The sequence below is a fragment of the Carcharhinus amblyrhynchos genome, chromosome 5 (genome assembly GCF_965287045.1).
Source record: "Carcharhinus amblyrhynchos chromosome 5, sCarAmb.v2.hapA, whole genome shotgun sequence".
Lineage (NCBI taxonomy): Eukaryota > Metazoa > Chordata > Chondrichthyes > Carcharhiniformes > Carcharhinidae > Carcharhinus > Carcharhinus amblyrhynchos.
This window is the reverse complement of record NC_137328.1, coordinates 118,602,958-118,626,444: the sequence shown is the minus strand read 5'-3', so window position 1 is coordinate 118,626,444 and position 23,487 is coordinate 118,602,958. Positions and strand designations below refer to the sequence as shown.

The window sequence follows — 23,487 nt, the reverse complement described above, 5'->3', positions numbered from 1 at the left end:
AGCTCAAGTCAGTTTGGCTGCTACTGAGTGGACGCCTATTCCGGGTAGGCCAGAGTTCTCTGCATAGCCTAATAATGTCTGGGGTGGGGTGTTCAGCTATCCTCTGTACGTGGAAACAGTTCCATTGCAAATAGTTAAAGTGTCACTGCATCTCTATCCGTCCTCTGCAGCAGACTGGAGTTTGTTGTAGCGATGCAATGGGGCAGGACCACAAGAGGGTTGAAGTCCTGGATAAGAGTTTTGAAGTGAATGGGCAATGAACCAAGAACTCGAACTTTTCAAGGTGACCGGACAAAGCCTCTTTTCAGCTGAATGTCCAGTGACAATAGGTTGAGTTTCAAGCCTCTTACCTGCTGTCAGTCAACATGCTGTGCAGATGCTGGTGTTGGACTGGGGTAAACACAGTAAGAAGCCTCACAACACCAAAGTCCAACCAGTTTATTTGATAGTAAACCTTTGATAGAAAGCTTGTGGGTTTACTATCAAATAAACTGGTTGGACTTTAACCTGGTGTTGTGAGACTTCTTACTGTGTCAGTCAACATGACCAGCTTGCATTTATAAAGCATTTTAGAGTCATAGGGCGGGATTTTATGGCCTCACTTGGGTGAGATTGTAAAATCCTGCCTGAGGCCAACGGGGGTTTCTGTTCTGGGAGCCTCGTCCACCTGACTCTGGGCAGATGAGGTGGTAAGAGTTTTAGCCATAGAGTCATGAAGTTTTGCAACATGGAAACAGACCCTTCGGCCTAGCTTGTCCACGCTGCTCAGTTTTTAACCACTATTCCCAACTGCCCGTCCCTATCCCTCCATACCCATCTTATCCGTTGTTGTGTCTGCCCCACAGTCTGTTTTAACCCTTATCCAGTGTAAAAGAACTGCGAGATGACTTCTTGTTAGTATAGTAATATTTATTTACACACACACAATTGATATTAAACACCCACACAATAAATACTAAAGAATACTAAAGTTCAAGTTCAATACTAGACCTTGACTGAACTTTTGTGTGACTGGCAAGTACCCAGGCAGATATTAGCCCTTATCCGCATGTTAGTCTCTGGAGTCCTTGGTGTAGACTGGTCCTTTGGTCTGGTCTGATAGTCTGGCCTGGTCTTCCTTCCATCATTGGTGTGGTGGCTCTCCTCGTGGTGGTAGTTACTTGTGATGGTCACCGTTGTTCCTGTCTCCTTCTCGTCCTCGTGGTCGTGTCATTCGTTCGTTCATTCATTTATTCGAGAGAGACAGCGCCTTTTAACCCTCAGTAGCTTTGTGCCCTTTTGGGTGACCTCTCGATTGTTCCCAATCAATCGATCAGGGTTTGATTACCCTGATTAATAAGTCCAATTAGGTACTGCCATACCAATCTCTGGGTGTGTACCCAATGGCCATGCCTGTAGGTGCTGGAGGCACATAGATTACAGACCTCCCTCCCAAATAAGGGGTTAAGGCTCTCCTGTGTCTGGTAAACAGTCCTGTTTGATCAGAGAGTGTCCATTGAATTCGAGATACCCCATGTCCTGTGTATTCTGTAGCCTGGAGCTGCAACCTGCTTGTCTCTGTCATCTAAGCTGCAGCCTGTCTGCTTTTGTACTTGACCGATAGTCCCAGCATGCTTTGTAAACCGCCATCTTGAGGCAGAGAGTGGGGGTCAATGGGTGCTATTCGGATTGGCGGATGGTGACTAGTGGAGTGCCCCAGGGGTCGGTGCTGGGGCCTTAGCTATTTACCATTTATATAGATGATCTGGAGGAGGGAACCGAGTGTAGGGTGTCGAAATTTGCTGATGACACCAAGATTGGTGGAAAGGCAAATTGCGCGGAGGGTGGTGAGAGTCTACAGAAGGATCTAGATAGGCTGGGCGAATGGACCAGGAAATGGCAAATGGAATTTAATGTTGACAAGTGCGAGGTGGTCCACTTTGGTAGGAATAATGGTAGGAAGGATTATTACTTACGTGGAGAAAAACTGCAGCAGGCGACGGTGCAGAGGGACCTCGGGGTCCTTGTGCATGAGTCGCAAAAACCCAGCTTGCAGGTGCAGCAGGTGGTCAGGAAGGCGAATGGGATGCTGGCCTTCATAGCGAGGGGGATTGAATATAAAAGTAGGGAGGTCTTGCTGCGGCTGTATAGGGCATTGGTGAGGCCGCAGCTGGAGTATTGTGTGCAGTTTTGGGCGCTGTACTTACGCAAGGATATTTTAGCCTTGGAGGGAGTGCAGAGGAGGTTTACTAGGCTGATGCCGGAGTTGAGGGGGTTGAGCTATGAGGAGAGGCTGAATAAACTAGGCTTGTACTCGTTAAAGTGTAGAAGAATGAGGGGAGATCTCATTGAGACGTATAAGATGATGAATGGGATGGATAGGATAGAGGTGGAGAGACTCTTCCCACTCAGGAAGGACAGTAGGACTAGGGGGCACAGCCTCAAGATAAAGGGGGGGTGGTTTAGAACGGAGTTGAGGAGGAACTTCTTCACTCAAAGGGTGGTGAATCTCTGGAATTCTCTGCCCGTTGAAGTGGTGGAGGCTGCCTCGCTAAATATTTTTAAGAAGCGGGTTGATGGGTTTTTGATAAGAGAGGGGATTAAGGGTTATGGGGAGAGGGCGGGAATGTGGAACTGAGCCACGACAGATCAGCCATGATCTTATTGAATGGCGGGGCAGGCTCGAAGGGCTAGTTGGCCTACTCCTGCTCCTATTTCTTATGTTCTTATGTTCTTATCTTAGGTGGCCCATTTGGCCATGCCATGTAACTATCAAAATGCTTTTTAAAAGACAAAATTGTTCCTGCCTCTGCTACTGCCTCTGGCAGCTCGTTCCAGACACTCACCACCTTCTGAGTGAAAAAAATGCCCTTCTGGAACCTTTTGTATCTCTCCCCTCTCACCTTAAACCTATGCCCTCTAGTTTTAGACTCCCCTACCTTTGGGAAAAGATATTGACTATCTAGCTGATCTGTGCCCCTCATTATTTTATAGATCTCTACAAGATCACCCCTTAGCCTCCTAAGCTCCATCGATGATATCTGGATTTTCTGTGTATGTCAGGGTCACCTGACTTGATTGCCTCAGGCATGAACTTCAGCAGGCAGTGGATATCCCTGTTTAAGCTGGGAAATAAATGGAATTGCTTCTTTGGCACACAGTCTTCCACACACTTACTAATGAAGTCAGTTACTGTAATGGCACACTCATTCAGGTGAGTCGCAGAGTTTTTATATACTGGCCAGTCTACTGATTCTAAGCAGTCCTGTAGGAGATTGTCCGATTCCTTAGACCAACATTGCGTGACTTTCTTTGATGGATTCTCACGTTTCAGTTTTTACTTATAAACCGGGAGCAGGAGCATAGCCTGATTTGCCAAAGTGTGGGCGGGTGATAGAGTAGTAGGCACGTAAAGTTGATTTATTGGTCACAAGTAGGCTCACATTAACACTGCAATGAAGTTACTTTGAAAATGCTGTTTGATATTTGTGTAACAGCGGTCTAAGATGTTTGGGCCTCTGGTGGAACAGGAGTCACGTTGGTGGCATCTTGGTAGGACATTCTTGAGCTTGGCCTGATTGAAGTCCCTGACCACAATGAACAAGGTTTCGGGATGTGTTGTCTCAAGTCTACTTGTGGTGGTGTATGTTTCGTCCAGCGCAGTCTTCGCATCCGCATGGGGTGGGCTATAAACTGCTCTCAGGATAACAGAGGTGAACTTCCGCAGAAGGCTTGATTTAATCTGATTTGTCACACGTATTAGTATACAGTGAAAAGTATTGTTTCTTGCGCTATACAGACAAAGCATACCATTCATAGAGAAGGAAAGGAGAGAGTGCAGAATGTAGTGTTACAGTCATAGCAAGGGCGTAGAGAAAGATCAACTTATTACGAGGTAGGTCCATTCAAAAGTTTGACAGCAGCAGGGAAGAAGCTGTTCTTGAGTCGATTGGTACGTGACCTCAGACTTTTGTATCTTTTTCCCGACAGAAGAAGGCGGAAGGGAGAATGTCTGGGGGTACGAGGGGCCCTTAATTATGCTGGCTGCTTTTCCAAGGCTGCAGGAAGTGTAGAAGGGGCATTTTTTTTTTAGCGTCGGGTATTCTAGGTCCGGGAGACAGAAACTCACCAGTGGTGCTACATCTAGGCACCACGAGGTGTTGATTAGATGGCCACCATCAGGAATATGCTTCCACGGGGCTTGACGCCAGTTATAGCCTCACCATCTCCTGCTTTCAGCCCTGCTGGTGTGACCTCTGCCACATTCTCTACAGGGGGGGCCCCCTCATCCTGAGTTCTGTCAGATTTTATTTCTGTTTCCTTTGTCGCCCTCCATCCCAACCTGACAAAATGTAAAGGCATTCAGGAGGCTTGCTGCCTAGTCCCCGGTGGCCTGAAGTGAGAAGAGTGCCTGAGGCTTGAGCCCACGGCCATCTGTTTGGAAGGTAGAGCCTGCTGCCATGTGTTAACGCAACATTCTTTGATACACAGGCTCCTGAGCCACACAAAAAAAAGATGCCAAGGAACAGAGACGCTGCTGTGGAGGTGCAGCCCACTGCAGACGCATGAACATCTGGTCCCGGGCCAGAATTCTAACATGTCAAATCATTCCCCCATTCAGTTGCACAGACTCCAACATCTGGGTTTGACCTTGGCCATATTTTATACTCTGAACATGCTGAAATAGAAATCATTTACTTTTTACGCAGCACTGTTAGCACTGCTAACACCAGGGACCCGGGTTCACTTCCAACCTTGGGTCGTTGTCTGTGTGGAGTTTGCACCTTCTCCCCATGTCTGCATGGGTTTCCTCCAGGTGCTCTGGTTTCTTCCCACGCTCCAAAAATGTGTGGGTTACGTTGCTCGAACATGCTCAAATTGACCCTAGTTTCGGGGGTACCCTAGCCGGGTAACTGTATGGGGTTACGAGAATAGGGCCTGGGTGGGACTGTGGTCGGTCCAGACTTGATGGGCCAAATGGCCTCCTTCTGTACTGTCGGGATTCTATGATTCGTTCTCGCTTGGGACATGGGCATCACTGGCAGGGGTAGTGCGCATCGTCCACCCCCCAACAGGTTTGATCTGAGCAGGCCATTTTGTAGGGCGATAAAGTGATGGCGAGATTGCTGTGGGTCAGTGGTCTTCTGTCGGTCAGATTGGGTGGCAGTAACAGATTTCCTTCCCCAAACAGCATGGGCGAAGACGTTGGATTTGATGGATCACTGGCGCCCCCATGCTGCTGGCTAAAAGATCAGGGGGTTAGGGTGGGGTTGGGGGTGTTTGGGGTCCACCCACAATACTTCCAGTTGCCTCTGGAAACAGTGGCTGAAGGCAAATTTTAAAAGAAAAGCTCCATCCCCTCCCCTAAATTCCAGGCCCATGGCAAAGTGGTTGACTCTTAAATGCCCTCGGGAATGGCCAAGGGAGCCACTCAGTTCAAGGGCAATTGGGAATGAGCAATAAATGTCAATAACACCCCGTCTCATGAATGAATAGGGAAAAAAAATTAGTCAAGAGACACGGGAAACACAGAATAAAGAGATGCAGTCATCAGAGAAATTGTAGAAACCCTACAGCACAGAAAAAGGCCATTCGGCCCATCAAGTCTTCACTGACCACAATCCCACCCAAGCCCTACCCTCCTATCCCGATATATTTACCCACTGATCCCTCTAACCTGCGCATCTCAGGACACTAAGGGCAATTTTAGCATGGCCAATCAACCTAACCCGCACATCTTTGCAATTTTAAAATTAGAACCAAGCTGCTCAGAAACAAAATCATGGAGCACTTTATCACGCCAAGGATAGTCGAAATTTTATATTGAGTAACACAGAATATGTAGCCCACACACAGGCCAATCAGTCAATGCCAATAAACCTCTGAAACTTCCTACCCCTGAAAATAGTGGATGACAATGTTTCAAGATCGAGAAGTCAGGAAGATAATAATATCATGAAACAAGTTGGTGGTTGGAACTGCTGCCTCACATCTCCAGGGAACCTGGGTTCAACTTTGGCCTTAGGGGATCAGTGTGGAGGTGGCATGTTCTCCCTCTGTCTACCCGGTTTCCCCTGGGCGCTCCGGTTTCCTCCCATAGTCCAAAAATATGTCAGTCAGTAGATTGGCCACGCTAAATTACCCCTTAGTGTCTCAAGATGTGTAGGTTAAAGGGATTAGCAGAGCAAGTGTGTGAGGTTGTGGGGATGAGTTGGGGGGAAGGCTTGAGTAAGAAGCTGTGTCGGTGCAGACTCAATGGGCCGAAAGGCCTCTGTCCACACTGTAGGGATTCTGTTTATCTATGAAAGGTGGATAAGTGGACCTGAATCTCGAATTCTCTGGTGAGGCAGACAGGCTCAGTTGATTGATCCACTCCTGTTCATTGTGTTACTCAGTGAAGGTCATTACTCCCATGCAAAGTAATCCATAGAACCCCTCCAAATGCAAAACTAGGCCATTTGACCCATTGCGTCCTTTGTTTGAACAGAGGGGAGTATGGTAGGATGAGAGAAGAATTGGCGAATGTGGACTGGGGGAGCGCGTTGGAAGGTAAGTCTGCTGAGGAGCAGTGGAGGATCTTTAAGGAGATCTTTCTTGGTGCTCAGCAGAAATTTATTCCGATGGTCAAAAAGGACCGTAGGAGGAGAGGTAATAAGCCGTGGATAACGAAGGAGGTGAAGGAAAGTGTTAAATTAAAAGCGGAGGCGTTTAGAGTAGCTAAGAGTCGTGGGCAAGAAGAGGATTGGGAGAGGTTTAAATGTCAACAAAGATTGACAAAGAAGTTGATAAAGAAGGGTAGGAGAAACTATGAAGCTGGGCTAGCGCTTAATATAAAAAAGGATAGCAAGAGTTTTTATAAATATATAAAAAGGAAGAGGCTGGCTAGGGTGAACGTTGGACCCTTAGAGGATGAGAGGGGGGACTTAGTGGTAGGGGATGGGGATATGGCTGAGGTCTTGAATAACTTTTTTGTTTCGGTCTTCATGGAGGAGGACGTGAATAATTTGCCGGGTGTTAGCGATGGAAAGGTGGTAGGACTGGAGGGTCTTAATGACATTACTGTTTCTAGAGAGGTGGTGCTCGACAGACTGGAGGGGCTGATTGTGGACAAGTCCCCAGGACCGGATGGAATGCTTCCGAGGGTTCTGAAAGAAATGGCGGAGGTGATAGTGGATGCCTTGGTGGTTATTTTCCAGACGTCGCTGGATTCCGGGGAAGTGCCAGAAGATTGGAAAACGGCTAATGTTACGCCGTTGTTTAAGAAGGGTGCCAGGCAAAAGGCAGGGAATTATAGGCCGGTTAGTTTAACGTCTGTTGTAGGTAAAATGTTAGAATCCGTCATCAAGGAGGAAATAGCGAGGCATCTTGAGGGGAATTGCTTGATAGAGCAGACACAGCACGGTTTCGTTAAAGGGAAGTCGTGTCTGACAAATTTACTGGAGTTCTATGAGGATGTGTCTAGGGCGGTGGATAGAGGAGAGCCGGTGGATGTGGTCTTTCTTGATTTTCAGAAGGTGTTTGACAAGGTACCTCACAAGAGGTTATTGCAGAAGGTCAGGGGACATGGAGCTGGGGGTAGGGTGTTAGTGTGGATAGAGGATTGGCTGTCAAATAGGAGGCAGAGAGTGGGGGTTAATGGGTGCTATTCGGATTGGTGGTTGGTGACTAATGGAGTGCCCCAGGGGTCGGTGCTGGGGCCTCAGCTATTTACCATTTATATAGATGATCTGGAGGAGGGAACCGAGTGTATGGTGTCGAAATTTGCTGATGACACCAAGATTGGTGGAACGGCAAATTGTGCGGAGGGTGTGGAGAGTCTACAGAAGGATCTAGATAGGCTGGGCGAATGGGCCAGGAAATGGCAAATGGAATTTAATGTTGGCAAGTGCGAGGTGGTCCACTTTGGTAGGAATAATGGTAGGAAGGACTACTACTTACATGGCGAAAAACTGCAGCAGGCGACGGTGCAGAGGGACCTCGGGGTCCTTGTGCATGAGTCGCAAAAACCCAGCTTGCAGGTGCAGCAGGTGGTCAGGAAGGCGAATGGGATGCTGGCCTTCATCGCGAGGGGGATTGAATATAAAAGTAGGGAGGTCTTGCTGCGGCTGTATAGGGCATTGGTGAGGCCGCAGCTGGAGTACTGTGTGCAGTTTTGGGCGCTGTACTTACGCAAGGATATTTTGGCCTTGGAGGGAGTGCAGAGGAGGTTTACTAGGCTGATGCCGGAGTTGAGGGGGTTGAGTTATGAGGAGAGGCTGAATAAACTAGGCTTGTACTCGTTAGAGTTTCGAAGAATGAGGGGAGATCTCATTGAGACGTATAAGATGATGAATGGGATGGATAGGATAGAGGTGGAGAGACTCTTCCCACTCAGAAAGGACAGTAGGACTAGGGGGCACAGCCTCAAGATAAAGGGGGGGCGGTTTAGAACGGAGTTGAGGAGGAACTTCTTCACTCAAAGGGTGGTGAATCTCTGGAATTCTCTGCCCGTTGAAGTGGTGGAGGCTGCCTCGCTAAATATTTTTAAGAAGAGGGTTGATGGGTTTTTGATAAGAGAGGGGATTAAGGGTTATGGGGAGAGGGCGGGAATGTGGAACTGAGCCACGACAGATCAGCCATGATCTTATTGAATGGCGGGGCAGGCTCGAAGGGCTAGATGGCCTACTCCTGCTTCTATTTCTTATGTTCTTATGTTCTTATGAGTCTGCACCGATTATAATCCCACACAGATTCTTTTCCCGTAACCCCACATATTTACCCTGCTAGTCCCCCTGACACTAAGGGGCAATTTACCATGGCCAATCAACCTAACCAGCACTCCTTTGGATTGTGGGTGGAAACCGGAGCACCCCAAGGAAACCCACCCAGATATGGGGAGGACGTGCAGACTTTACACAGATAGTGACCCAAGGCCAGAATTGAATCGCTGGCACTGTGAGGCAGCAGTGCTAACCACTGTGCTACCATGCCGTCCCACGATAGCTATGTCCTTGTCAACGTAACTTGCACTGCACGCAAGATTTCTATTCTTCATTTGCACATCTGGCCGTGACAGCTGGTTAAAACAAAAATCAACGTCAATTAGTTTTTGTAGCTAACAGCAAAAAGCTGTCTTTGGAACAGAATGGTGCCGTACATCCACAGAAACAGCTGCAGCGGAGTGACTGTCGCCTGTTACTCAGTGTTCAGAATGGAAAGTACATTGTGTCGCCGCATCTGCGAGGTCCAACGGGAATAGATCTGTGCAGTTCCCGCTGATCGGGGCCCATCCTCCGCACGTGAATTATTTTACACGGAAGCTACAGCTTTAAGAAACATTTTTGCAAATGCCTTAAAGGGAAGAATTACAAGGAGGGAAAGTATTCCTAATTCTCCCAACTCACTGACGATGATGGATTAGGCAATGCCCGAAAGGCTGGTGGAAGCGTATAAATATTTAAAAGGGTTGGGGGGGGTGGAGGGGGTGGGGGGGTGGCTGGATTTGCAGGGTAATGAGGAAAGAAGAGAGCGAGTGGGACTAATTGGAAAGCTCTTTCAAAGAAGCGCAGTGAGTAGGATGGCCTCCTTCTGTGTTGATGATGCTGTGGTATTAATCAACTGAACCTCAAGGTGAGTGACATGTTTTTAACAGCAAATTAAAACTCGCAAAGAGTTCTCAACATCAAAAGTGAGTGCGGTAAGGAGAAGAGCAAGGGGGGAGGACGGTGGTGCTCGTCTTCCAGCGGCGCACTGGGGTGGGAGACATTAGCGCAGGCTGTTTCACCAGCTATCTGCTGGGCGCCATGGCCCCCGCGCATCTCCCAGGCGAAGATTGGAAATCCGCGTGGAGCTGACTTTCATATGGAAGTCGGGAATTCCATATCAGTAGCAGGCCCAGGGCTGAAGTCTCCAGGCCCACGAGCATCGAACCCCACCACCAGGACTGATTCGAACAAAGAACAGTACAGCACAGGAAACAGGCCCTTCAGCCTTCCAAGCCTGCGCTGCTCATTGGTCCAACTAGACCATTCTTCTGTATCCCTCCATTCCCAGTCTGCTCATGTGACTATCCAGATAAGTCTTAAACAATCCCAGCGTGTCCACCTCCACCGCCCTGTTTAGCAGTGCATTCCAGGCCCCCACCACCCTCTGTGTTAAAAACATCCCTCTGATCTCGGAGTTATACCTCACCCCTCTCACCTTGAGCCCGTGACCCCTCGTGATCGTCACCTCCGACCTGGGAAAAAGCTTCCCACTGTTCACCCTATCCATACCCTGCACAATTTTATACACCTTTATTAGGTCTCCCCTCATTCTCTGTCTTTCCAGGAAGAACAACCCCAGTTTACCCAATCTCTCCTCATAGCTGAGACCCTCCATACCAGGCAACATCCTGGTAAACCTCCTCTGCACCCTCTCTCCAAAGCCTCCACGTTCTTCTGGTATTCACTCCAGCGAGGGTTACAACTGCTCCCCACCAACTGGGAGTTGGCCTCCAATCCCCGCCGGAGGGAAGAGAGGCCCTGGAGCCACCCAGGAGGGTGAGGGGTATGTGCTGATCTGTCATCGCGGAGATCGGCGCATGCACAGTGGCCCAACATTGCCGTTCAGTGGAGGCTGGCAATATTGGGGCCACTCCTCATTCGCCGATCCCCGCGATCAGAGATCAGCGCATGCAGAGTGGCTCGCTCAAACAACAAAGAAAATTACAGCACAGGAACAGGCCCTTCGGCCCTCCCTGATCCCTCAGCGCTATGCTGCCGGCCTCTCGGGTGGGAATAGGCCCCGCCTGCAGATTTTCAGAGCGAGTCACGCTGAGGTACTCGATGATGCACAGGGAGTCAGAGATTCATCTTGGAAATCGCGCTGAAAAAAATAATGGGTTTTTCTCCCATTTTCCCACTACCTGGGACTTGGAATTTCTTTTTGGGAGAATTTCAGCCAAGGTGCTTTCATGTGTGAAGATAAATAAGACTTGAACAATGAAAAATCATAGAAACTTATGACATTTGTAGGCAATCTGGTCGATTATGTCCCTTGTAGCCTCTTGTAAGAGTTATGCTGACTCTCTAAAGCTAGTCCACTACTTACCAGTGTTAGGAAATAGAAGGAAGTTGCACGTGCCTTTGTGTGTGTTAGGAATAAGTGTAGCTTTAAGTTCAATATATATTTTTGTGGGATAAGTGGGCGGAACCTGCGTCTAGTTTCATGATAGAGCAAAGACAGCAGGGAACTGGTTGTATTTCATTAATTTGTGGGACATGGGCGTCTCTGGCTGGTTAGCATTTATTGCCCATCCCTAGTTGCCCGAGGGCAGCTGAGAGTCAACCACATTGCTGCGGCTCCGGAGTCACCTGTAGGCCAGACCAGGTAAAGACGGCAGATTTCCTTCCCGAAAGGAGATTAGTGAAGCAGATGGGTTTTTCCAACAGTCGACAATGGTTTCATGGCCGTCAGCACATTCTCAATTCCAGATATTTTTTGTTCATTGAATTTATTGAATTCAAACCCGTGTCCCCATGACATAAGCTGAGTTTCTGGATTAGTAATTTAGCGATGATACCTCGAGGCCTTCGCCTCCCCGTAAATGCTAGCCTTTTTAATGAGATGTTATAACCTTTTGAAGTTGTTTTGGGGAATTTGTAAAAAAGGCAGAGTGGAGATCTGCTATTGCCTAGCAACAGGGGTTCAGTCAACCACAGAGACAAACCAAGAGGTTTTAGTTCAGTTTCTCAGTGGCGAATCCCGTTGACAATGATGGGATCCAAAGCTTGCACCGCCAGCGAGTACGCCAGCCTCCCGCCACCGCGAAACGCACCACGGCATGGGAGAAAAATCCCACCCAAAACATACATCAATCCAGTACCTTTCCCAATGTCTCCAATAATTTTACAGCCAATTGAATTGTTTTGAATTGTAGTCAGTGGTATAATGTAGGCAATGTTATCGAAAGGCAGAGCAGGCCCGACGGGCTGAATGGCCTATTCATGCCCTGAATCCATATCACTACTCTGGGATGGATGAGATGAACAGGGCTATGTGGCCTTTCCCATCCATAATAACCTTGCGAACTCCATGGCTGGAGTTCTGTTTATTTTGCTGTCCGTGAATGCTTACTAGCATAGAATCCCTTCAGCGCAGGACGATGCCATTCGGCCCATCGAGACTGTACTGACCGCCATCCAATCCAAGCCCTAGGGCTTTGTAGAATGTGAGGGACAGGAGTGTGTAATGGGCTCAGAGTGAATCAGGAACCTGTCTTACACTGCACACGATCCTCCTGAATCTATTCCAGGCAATGAAACACATCAGCACTGTGGCCTGAAGCCCCCAAAGGACGGGAGCGGATTGCAGGATAGTCTTTACCCTTCAAATAAAATCTATCAGACCGTACACAAAGCCCATGGGCAATGTTAAATTGGGAAGAGGTGAAAGCGAAACACGGAATAAAATTTAATTAACATATGAGAGCTGGGTGGCTCTGTGACACTCAGAGGAGATTCCCCGAGGCAACATCCACTCCTGTCCTCTAATCCCGACTCTGACTGTGGAGCCCATCGCTGAGGCTGGGACCAAGCATGGCGGCTATTGCCTTGGAGGGGAACCCTCCCCCCCTGAGTGCCACCACAGCCATATTAAAGATCCGCTCTATTTCCTGCATGCAGACGCTAACACCAAAATCTTGGTGCTGTTTCCACCGATTTGATCTGACTGTCCTGCTGCACCCCCCACGCGGGTTTCCCGATGGCGAGGGGTGCGTCCAATGGAAATCCATGATGACGGTGGCAAGGCGATGACAGCGAGCGCATGCCACCTCCTGCCACGGGTCGCGGAGTGGGACAAAAATCCTACCCTGGGTCTGTATCTGAACGTTGTCTGCTGTTTCCCTGCGGTTGCTGGCAGACAGAGGGACCCGAGTTCAACAGTTATTGCCAGGCAGTTTATGCAGAAGCCCTTTATCGATAATGGGCCCGATTTTACCACTTTCATTCCCAGTGCTGAATCTGGGCGTAATTCAGACCCGATGTGGAAAGCTGCTCTCAGGCGTCCCCGTACGCACTCAGCCTGAAAAGAAAAGAATCGCGAATCTGAATCGCGCTGTGGGCGAGGCTTAGCGCGGAGTTCTGAACTGCGCACGCACAGCTAGAAAAAAAATTGAAAAGCGTGCCCGTGTCGCATCGCTCCCGGGGCCACAGAAAGCAGATAAAGCAACCCAGGAGCAAAAAGCGGGAGCAATAGTCCCCCCCCCACCGCAACATAACTTTCCCCCTTATCCGCGCATCCCCTGCTACCCGTGCCGATCTGCCCCCTTTCCAGCCCCCTACCGATCGCCTGCAGAGTGGCAGTGGACCCCCACACTCCTGCAACCCCCCCCCAACCCACCCACCCCCTGAGATCCGTCTGTACTTCCCCATCGCCCCCTCCTTCACCTCCCCCACCCCACCAGACGTCCATCTGGCCTCCCTCCCCCCCCTGCCATTCACCACCCCCCTACCCCCCCGCCCCCGACAGAGAAAGTACCCCCCAACCTCCCCCCCACCCCCCCCCCCACCCCGCCCCACCCGCCCCACCAGACAACGATCGGGTCTCCCACTTCCCTTCCCCCCCTCCCCTTCATCATAGATACATCTGACCTGCCTCCCTTCCTCCCCCCACCAGAGAATGATCAGGCCCACCTCCACCTTCCCCACCTCCCCCCACCTCCCCGCACCCCACCACCCTACTGCCAAATGACAATCTGGCCTCTCTGTACCCTCCCCCAAAAAACCCCCCCCCAGCCCCCCCCACCAGAATGTGATCTGTCCTTCCTCCTCCCCATCCACGAGAGATACATCTAATCTGCCTCCACCGCCCCCCTCCTCCTCCCACTAGAGAACGATCGGACCTCCCTTCTCCTCACCCCCTGAAAATCATCTGGCCTGCTTCCCCCTGTCTCCACCACCTGATCTGAGTCAGAGAACTGTTGGAAGCTTCTTCAGAAGCTGGGGCACCCGAAACAGACCTTTGCCGAGCCGGATCTGGAGGGGTGAACACAATGATAAAGGGGGAAATTTGGTCAGGTTGGGTGGGCAGCCCATTAATTCAACTGAAATGCATGCAAATACATTTAATTTGCTGTTGCGTTCTTTTTGGGCATGAATTGGATCGCAGCCCTTCCTGGGCCTCAGTAAAGTGGGCACCTGCGCGGACGAGGGCACGGATCCCGCTAATGGCCACGCGCCCAACTCTATCACTTTTTCACGCCCGAAAGTGGGCGCGACACAACGGCAAAATTGGGCCCAATGTGTGTAAGATGTTTTGGAATGGATACTAATGCAGCAGAAACATTCACTGAGGTTGATAGAAACACTCAAAGGGAAAGTTAGACTAGTCAAGTTTAAGAAACAAACTTCTCAAACTTGGATGGTTTGCCACCACTTGTGTGCTCCCCACTCTTGTCACTAACATTCCGGTAAAGTTGTCATAATCCCAGATGACCCTCGGCTGCTTTGAGAAAGAGGTGACTGGAGGTGATTTGACTTGAGGGTCCCTGCACCTCAGGCAAAGGGCAAGGTTGAATAACCTCAGCCAGTTCAGGAATAGAACCGCTGCTGTTGGCATCACTCAGCATCACTGCACCATCTGCCCAGCCAACTGAGCTAAACTGAGCCACAACCTTCAACAACTATTTGAACGAGCACTTGAAGTATCAGAGTGAGAAGCCTCACAACATCAGGTTAAAGTCCAACAGATTTATTTGGTACCACGAGCTTTTGGAACACTCCGAAAGCTTATGATTCCAAATAAACACGTTAGACTTTAATCTGGTGTTGTGAGACTTCTTACTGTGCCCACCCCAGTCCAACGCTGGCAACTCCACATCTTGAAATATCATGATATTCAAGGATAAAAGTAAAGTACTGCAGATGCCGGAATCAAACAAAAACAAAAAATCTCAGCAGGTTTGACAGCATCTGTGGAGAGAGAATAGAGCCAATGTTTCGAGTCTAGATGACCCTTTGTCACTCCAAAGCAAAGAAAGTCAGCAGAGATTGAGATTTATACTTTGATGTGAGGGTGGTGGACTGGGACACGGGGAATAGAGCCATAGAGCTTTACAGCATGGAAACTGGCCCTTTGGCCCAAGTTGTCCATCTGGCCCCTTTTTTTAACCACTAAGCTCATCCCAATTGCTTGCTTTTGGCCCATATCCCACCATAGCCATCGTACCCATGTAACTGTCTAAAAGACAAAATTGTACCCGCCTCTACCACCAACCCTGGCAGACACTCACCACCCTCTGTGTGAAACGATTGCCCCTCTGGACCCTTTTGTATCTCTGCCCTCTCACCTTAAACCTATGCCCTCTAGTTTTAGACACCCCTACCTTTGAGAAGAGATATTGATTATCGAGCTGATCTGTGCCCCTCAGTATTTTATAGACCTCTATAATATCACCCGTAAGCCTCCTCCCGCTCCAGGAAAATAAAAGAGTCCCAGTCTATCCAGCCTCTCCCTTTAACTCAAACCATCAAGTCCTGGTAGCATCTTAGTAAATCTGGATGTAAGTGAGGTGTAGTGGAATGATTTGACCTGAGGATCCCCGCATCCCAGACAAAGGGCAAGGTAGAATCACCTCGGCCAGTACAGGAATAGAACCGGTGCTATTGGCATCGCTGCACCAGCTGAAAGATGTGGGGTGGATCGTGGGGCGAGTCAGAAATGGAGACAGTCGCTGGGGAAGGAAATATGGCTGTGAAAGCGACTTTTAAAGTTTCAACCCTCACCTTTCAAATTCACCCAGGATTACGGGTATCTCTAAGGCATACAACAGTTCCTTGGACTGCTGTTTCGGCCGCGTCCTGAGACCCACGCTCAGTGCCATGCACCGCCATATATACACTCCCGATATCGCTCTCCAGCAGCAACGACTCAGTCTTTCTCAGAGCTGTCCTGGTCCCAATTTCACTTCATTCTTCATCTCCTCGTTCCCTTTGTACCAGTCCCCGCCACCACCCTCGTTGTATAAAGGGATGGCACGGTGGCACAGTGGTTGGCACTGCTGCCTCACGGTGCCAGGGACCCAATTTTACTCCCAGCTTGGGTCTCTATAGAGTTTGCACGTTCTCCCCGTGTCTGCGTGGGTTTCCTCCGGGTGCCCCAGTTTCCTCCCACAGTCTGAAAGAAGTGCTGGTTAGGGTGCATTGACCCGAACAGGCGCTGGAGTGTTGTTGAGTCAGAACTTTTCTGATTTGTTAGTTTTGTGTGTGCGAAAATGAACAGATAGTTTGATTTGATTTATTATTGTCACATATATTAGTATAGACTGAAAATTATTGTTTCTTGTGAACAGCACAGACAATGCATACTGTTCATAGAGAAGGAAAGGAGAGAGCGCAGAATGTAGTATCACAGTCATAGCTGGGGTGCTGAGAATGGTCAACTTAGTGCGAGGTAGGTCCATTCTAAAAGTCTGACAGCAGCAGGAAAGATGCTGTTCTTGAGTCGGTTGGTACGTGACCTCAAACTTTTGTATCTTTTTCCTGACGGAAGAAGGTAGAAGAGAGAATGTCCGGGGTGCATGGGGTTATTAATTATGCTGGCTGCTTTCTTGAGGCAGTGGGAAGTGTAGGCAGAATCATGTGCAGATTACATAAACATTAAGGTGTTATATTTAAAGTTTCTCTCTGTTTTTTCAGCCGCAGAACCTGCTCTCATATAAGTTTGTATGTGGGAGAGTATTGCATTGCTGTTCTGCTACACAGCCATATACTTCATGATGTTATCCTAATGCAGTTGGCCAAATTGAAGGCGTGGTTATATCGTGGGGGACATGGGCACCAGGTATATTTGTAACAAAGTTTGACATGTTCTGGGTAAGTCAGCAGTGGGAGCAAGTTGCATTTATTACTTTGAATCCTCCTGGCCATCCAATCCTGAAATGTGAACCTGATTGTTGTCAAAATCTGTAGGTGGTAGCACAACAGTTAACACTGCTGACTCGCAGCGCCAGGGACCTGGGTTCAATTCTGACCTTGGGTGACTCTCTGATCTCAGTTTGCACATTCTCTGTGTGGGTTTCCTTGGGTGCCCCAGTTTCCTCCCACAGTCCAAAGATGTGCAGGTTAGGTGGATTGGCCGTGCTGAATTGATCCTTGGTGTCAAGGGGATTAGCAGTGCAAATATTTGTGGTTACAGGGATTCGTTTGTTTATTTATTAGTGTCATAAGTAGGCTTACATTCACACTGCAATGAAGTTACTGTGAGAGCTCCCGAGTTGCCACACTCCGGTGCTTGTTCGTGTACACGGAGGGAGAATTTTAGCATGGCCAAAGCACCCTATCTTTCAGACCTGGTTTTCTGATCCACCTGCTGACTACTTCACCCTCCTTTGATGAAACGCGTTGCTTCATCGCTGACAGATCTTAAAATCATAGGATCCCTACAGTGTAGAATGAGGCCATTTGGACCATTAAGTCTGCACCGACCCTCTGACAGAGCATCCCGCAGACCCTATCCCCGCAACCCCACATATTTACTTCGCTAATCCCCCTAACCCCCACGTTATGGGGTAATTAGCATGGCCAATCCACCTAACCTGCACATATGTGGACTGTGGGAGGAAACTGGAAGAAACCCACACAGATACGGGGAGAATGTTCAGACTCCACACAGACAGGAATTGACAAGGCTGGAATTGAACCCGGGTCCCTGGCATTGTGATTTGATGATTTGATTTATTATTGCCGCATGTATTAGTATACAGTGAAAATTATTGTTTCTTTGCGCACTATGCAGACAAAACATACTGTTCATAGAGAAGGAAAGGAGACAGTGCAGAATGTAGTATTACAGTCATAGCTAGAGTGTAGAGAAAGATTAACTTTATGTGAGGTAGTTCCATTCAAAAGTCTGACAACAGTATGGGCAGCACGGTAGCACAGTGATTAGCACTATTGCTTCACAGCTCCAGGGACCTGCGTTCAATTCCTGGCTTGGGTCACTGTCTGTGTGGAGATTGTACATTCTCCTCACGTCTGCGTGGGTTTCTTCTGGGTGCTCCAGTTTCCTCCCACAGTCCAAAAATGTGCGTGTTAGGCTAATTGGCCATGCCAAAATTGCCCCTCAGTGTCCTGGGATGTGTAGGTTAGAGGCGTTAGCGGGTAAATAGGGATATGGGAGTAGGGACTGGGTGGGATTGTTGTCGGTGCAGACTCGATGGGCCAAATGGCCTCTTTCTACACTGTAGGCTTTCTATGATTCTATGAGCAGCAGGGAAGAGGCTGTTCTTGATTTGGTTGGTACATCAGACTTTTGCATTTTTTTCCTGACGGAAAAAGGTGGAAGAGAGAACGTCCGGGGAGTTGGATGGGGGGGGTGGGGGGGTTGGGGGGGGGGGGGGGGGGATTCTGGATTATGCCGCCGTGCCACCCTGAAGCTGCAAAGCTTCCAAGGCTTTGGTTGGAATGAAACTCATGTTGGCGGGGAAACTATTACCACCCACTTGAGCTTGGCACTTATTACAATTAAATAGTACACTGTGGAGCAGTTTCAAAGTACACTTAGTTAGCAGCAGCTGGAGGGCATTGCCTTTACTTTTTATTAAATAAATATGCTGATGATGATTTAATGTGGACTCCTCTTAGTTTCACATTACATTAGCTGAATTATCTGATTAATTCTGGTTTCTGACTTCATTGAACCTCTTTCTCAGTACCTAACTATCAGGAGTAGAATGCACTGCTGAAGCAACCAAAACTGTTCCCTTGAACAAGCTCCGCTCAATTCATGTGCGACCGCAGAGTCAAGATTTTCCTTTCGGCTTCCTATTTAGATTGATTTAAAGATTTGTTGAGGAGGGAGTGATTTTTGTTGGATTATTATTGACTGCCACGTGAACTAATGTTTAATAATAGCCTCTCATTTAGTCATTGCTTAGCGACAACTGGATTTCTCACCTAACAACTGGAGTGATTGGTTTTTATCGAGTCATCGAGGTTTACAGCCTGGAAACAGGCCCTTTGGCCCAACTGGTCCATGCTGCCCAGTTTTTACCATTAAGCCAGTCCCAATTACCCTGTTTGGCCCACATCTCTCTATACTCATCTTACCCACATAACTGTCTAAATGCTTTTAAAAAGACAAAATTATACTCGCCTCTACTAAGGTTTATTTATTAGTCACAAGTAGGCTTACCTTTACACAGCGATTAAGTTACTGTGAAAATCCACGAGTTGCCACACTCCAGTGCCTGTTTGGACACACTGAGGGAGAATTTAGCATGGCCAATTGACCTAACCCATATGTCTTTGGACTGTGGGAGGAAACCAGAACACCCAGAGAAAATCCATGCAGGCACGGGGAGAACATGCAAATTCCACACAGACAGTGACCCAAGCTGGGAATCAAACCCAGGTCCCTGGCGTTGTGAGGCAGCAGTGCTAACCACTGTGCCACTGTGTTGCCCCACTACTACTACTGGCAGCTCATTCCAGACACTCTCCATCCTCTGTGTGAAAAAGTTGCCCCTCTGGACCCTTTTGCATTTCTATCTCTCACCTTAAACCTATGCTGTTTAGTTTGAGACTCCCCTACCTTTGGGAAAAGATATTGACTATCTAGCTGATCTGCGCCCCTCATTATTTTGTAGACCTCCATAAGATCACCTCTCAGCCTCCTACGCTCCAGAGAAAAAAGTCCCAGTCTACCCAGCCTCTCCTTATAACTCAGACCATCAAATCCCGGTAGCAGCCTAGGAAATCTTTTCTTCATGGTTTCTAGTTTAATAATATCCTTTCTATGATGGGTTTGCCCACATGGAAAAGCCTTCCAATTGAAACTGGATGAAGGAACAGCAAAATTGGAGTGTGGAAGTGAAAGAATTCCAGAACGAGCTTAAAAATCAGAGCGAGGCCTTTCAAGGGTGGCATCAGGAAGCATTCTGTGAGTGGTAGATATCTGGAAAGTCTTCCCACAACCACCCTCTACAACCCTACAAGCAGGTGCTGAGGCAGAAGGGTCAACCGACAAAAGTTCAGAGCTGTAACTGATAAATGTTTGTTTGGGGAGGGATTTAATTGTAAGCCAAATGGATGGCAGGGGCTGAATGGCCTACTGCTGTTCTAATGGAAGAAACGGGATGATATATTCCCTGAAATTGGCTAAGGCCGATGGGGGCTCAGGAGAACAGAGTTGAAATCGCCCTCACCTGAAATGGCAGCTTTGTCCGGGACTTTGGAGATAAAAACTTCAATGGGCTGGGCCCAAGAAGGCCTCTGATTCTCCTGGCTGCATACTCTCCTCTCCATCCAGCTTTCAATGTGAACAGCCATTAGAGTTTAAAGTTTATTTATTTGTCACTAGTAGGCTTGTATTAACACTGCAATGAAGTTACTGTGAAAAATCCCCCACTCCGATGCCTGTTTGGGTACACTGACGGAGAATTTAGCATGGCCAATGCACCTAATCAGCACATATTTCGGACTGCGGGAGGGAAACTGGAGCACCGGGGGGGGGGGAAACCCACGCAGACATGGGGAGAATGTGCAAACTCCGCACAGGCAGTGACCCAATCCTGGAGTCAAACCCGGGTCCCTGGCATTATGAGGCAGCAGTGCTAACTACTCTGCCACCGTGCCACCCCAATTCATTTTATCCATTGCCTGAATGAGACATGGCATTGAACTGTTCTTAAATCTCTTTGTTTTATATCTTGATTCAGCCATTGTTCTGAGTTGTGTGAAATCTGTGGGTAGCGAGTCGTGATGCTTGGCGTGCCGCAGATATCGAGTGAAAAAAGGCAGAGTCGATCGTGTCAGTTCTGGAGTGATTCTCGGCGGCAAATGTGTAAAACGTTTGTGTCACTATGGCATTCGGGGCCAAGAACGAGTTTACAAACCTCGACCTGAACGCCTTCAGCATCTTTGTATTGCTAGTTTGTGATGCTGCTCAGGTACATAGTTGCCCTGTGTTCCAATTCAGAGCCAACAAAAGATGCAAAAATGATCACCGCTTGAAAGGAAATACTATTTCAGCTTCTGGGTGGCTGTTCATTCATTAGCGGCAAAACTCATCTGTACATCCCATTTTACATGGGCCTCCTTGGCTGTCTTGATAATGCGTTCATTAAGTGGCAAATCAGAGTGGGTTGGTTTGTTTTGGTTGAAGCAGATTTTTAAAAATTCATTCACGGGATGTGGGTGACGCTGACTAGGGCAACCTGGGTGGCACAGTGGTTAGCACTGCTGCCTTACAGCGCCAGGGACCTGGATTCAATTCCTAGCTTGGGTCACAGTCTGTGCAGAGTCTGCATGTTCTCCCCATGTCTGCATGGGTTTCCTCCAGATGCTCCAGTTTCCTCCCAAGACATGTAGAGACGAAGGTTGAGAGGCGACCTGATAGAGGTTTATAAAATGTTGAGAGGTATAGATCGGGTGGATTCTCGGAGGCTATTTCCCAGGGCTGAAATGATCGCTACGAGAGGACACAGGTTTAAGGTGCCGGGGAGCAGGTACAGAGGAGATGTCAGGGGTAAGTTTTTCACTCAGAGGGTGGTGAGTGAGTGGAATCGGCTGCTGTCGGTGGTGGTAGAGGCGAACTCGCTGGGGTCTTTTAAGAGACTTCTGGATGAGTACATGGGATTTAATGGGATTGAGAGTTATAGATGGGCTTGGTAGGTATGGATATGATCGGTGCAACTTGTGGGCCGAAGGGCCTGTTTGTGCTGTAGTGTTCTATGTTCTATGTTGGTGAGGTACATTGCCATGCTAAATTCTCCCTCAGTGTACCCGAAAAGGCACCAGAATGTGCTAACTGGAGGATTTTCACTGTAACTTAATTACAGCGTTAATATAAGCCTACTTGCGACTAATAAATAAAGTTTTGAAAAAAGCCATCCCTAGTTGCCCTTCAGGAAGTGATGGTGAGCTGATTCCTTGAACGGCTGCAATTCCTGAGGTGTAGGAGCTGTTAGGGGTTTTGACCCAGTGACAGTGGCAATATATTTCCAAATCAGGATGTTGAGTGATTTGGCGAGGAACCTCCAGGCGGGGATTTGGCGAGGAACCTCCAGTTCCCAGGTATCTGCTGCTCTTGTCCTCCTTGATGGCAGTGATCGTGAGTTTGGACGGTGCTGCCTAAGGAGCCTTGGTGAGTTCCACACCCACTTACTGGGATTAACCTCCATTCTGTTCCCCACAGACCTGGTGATAGTGTTCATGGTGATTGCAGAGGTTGGGAGGCAAACCTGCAATATGTTTCTGTGTGGAGTTTGCATGTTCTCCCTGTGTCTGCGTGAGTTTTTTCCGGGTGCTCCGATTTCCTCTCAAAGTCCAAAGATGTGCAGATTACGTGGAAAGGCCATGCTAAATTCCCCCTTTGTGTCCCAAGATGTGTAGGTTAGGGGGATTAGTGGGTAAATACATGGGGTTATGAAGATAAGGCCTGGGTGAGAGTGACAGTGGTTAATATTGCTGCTTCACAGTGCCAGGGACCCAGGTTCAATTCCAGCCTCGGGTCATTGTCTGTGTGGAGCTTGCACATTCTCCCTGTGTCTGCATGGGTTTCCTCCGGGTGCTCCGGTTTCCTCCCACAGTCCAAAGATGTGCAGGTTAGGTGGATTGGCCATTCTGAATTTCCTCTTTGTGTCCATCATGTGTAGGTTAGGGGGATTCGTGAGTAAATACATGGGGTTATGAAGATAGGACCTGGATAAGATGCTCTGTCAGAGAGTTGGTGCAGACTTGATGGGCCAAATGGCCTCCTTCAGCACTGTAGGGATTCTGTGCTTTTTTTCTCTGTTTGCAAATGTCAGTGTGTTGACCTGAATTGACCATCACTAAACCCTGAATGAAATATTTGGCATTTCTTTTTAATGATGAGATGAGCGGCATGTTTTTAAATCAAAGAGGGAATGGATGATAAAAAGATTAAACAATGTGTAGTGATTAGATTTTTAAAAATTACTGTTAAAGCTCATGGGAGGTGAGGCTCAGCCCTCAGAGAAAGGCACCAAGACAAGTTGATTTCTGGAATAAAATACATTATCCAACAGCAAACTTCATGTGAAATCCTTATCCCAGTTAGTGTTCCTTCCGCTCCCCTCTCTTCCTTCCCCATCTCTCACCTCTCCCGCCCTTGTCTTCGCCCTTTACCCTGCATTCTCTCCCCTTCCTCCTTTGCTCTCCTCTGTCTTCTTCTATCTCTTCGCTCCTCACTCCTCTCTCCTCCACCTTCTTCCACTGGGCAGCACGATGGCACAGTGGTTCGCACTGCTGCCTCACAGCATGAGGGACCTGGGTTTAATTCATGGTTAGGGTCACTGTCTGTGTGGATTTTGCACATTCTCCCCATGTCTGCGTGGGTTTCCTCCGGGTGCTCCGGCTTCCTCCCACAGTCTGCAAAACATGCTGGTTAGGGCGTTGGCCATACTAAATTCTCCCTCAGTGTACCCAGACAGATGCTGGAGTGTGATGGCTGGACGATTTTCACAGTATCTTTACTGCAGTGTTGTGCACTCGTAACACTGATAAATAAACTTAAAATCTCTCT

At 48.4% G+C, this 23,487-nt stretch overlaps 1 protein-coding gene across 2 annotated transcripts in view; it reads left to right on the top strand.

Moving 5' to 3' along the window:
• Window positions 1-23,487, top strand: part of galntl6 (polypeptide N-acetylgalactosaminyltransferase like 6) — a 1,196,842-nt gene that overhangs the window by 76,439 nt on the left and 1,096,916 nt on the right. The gene's annotated exons all lie outside the window — the stretch shown is intronic.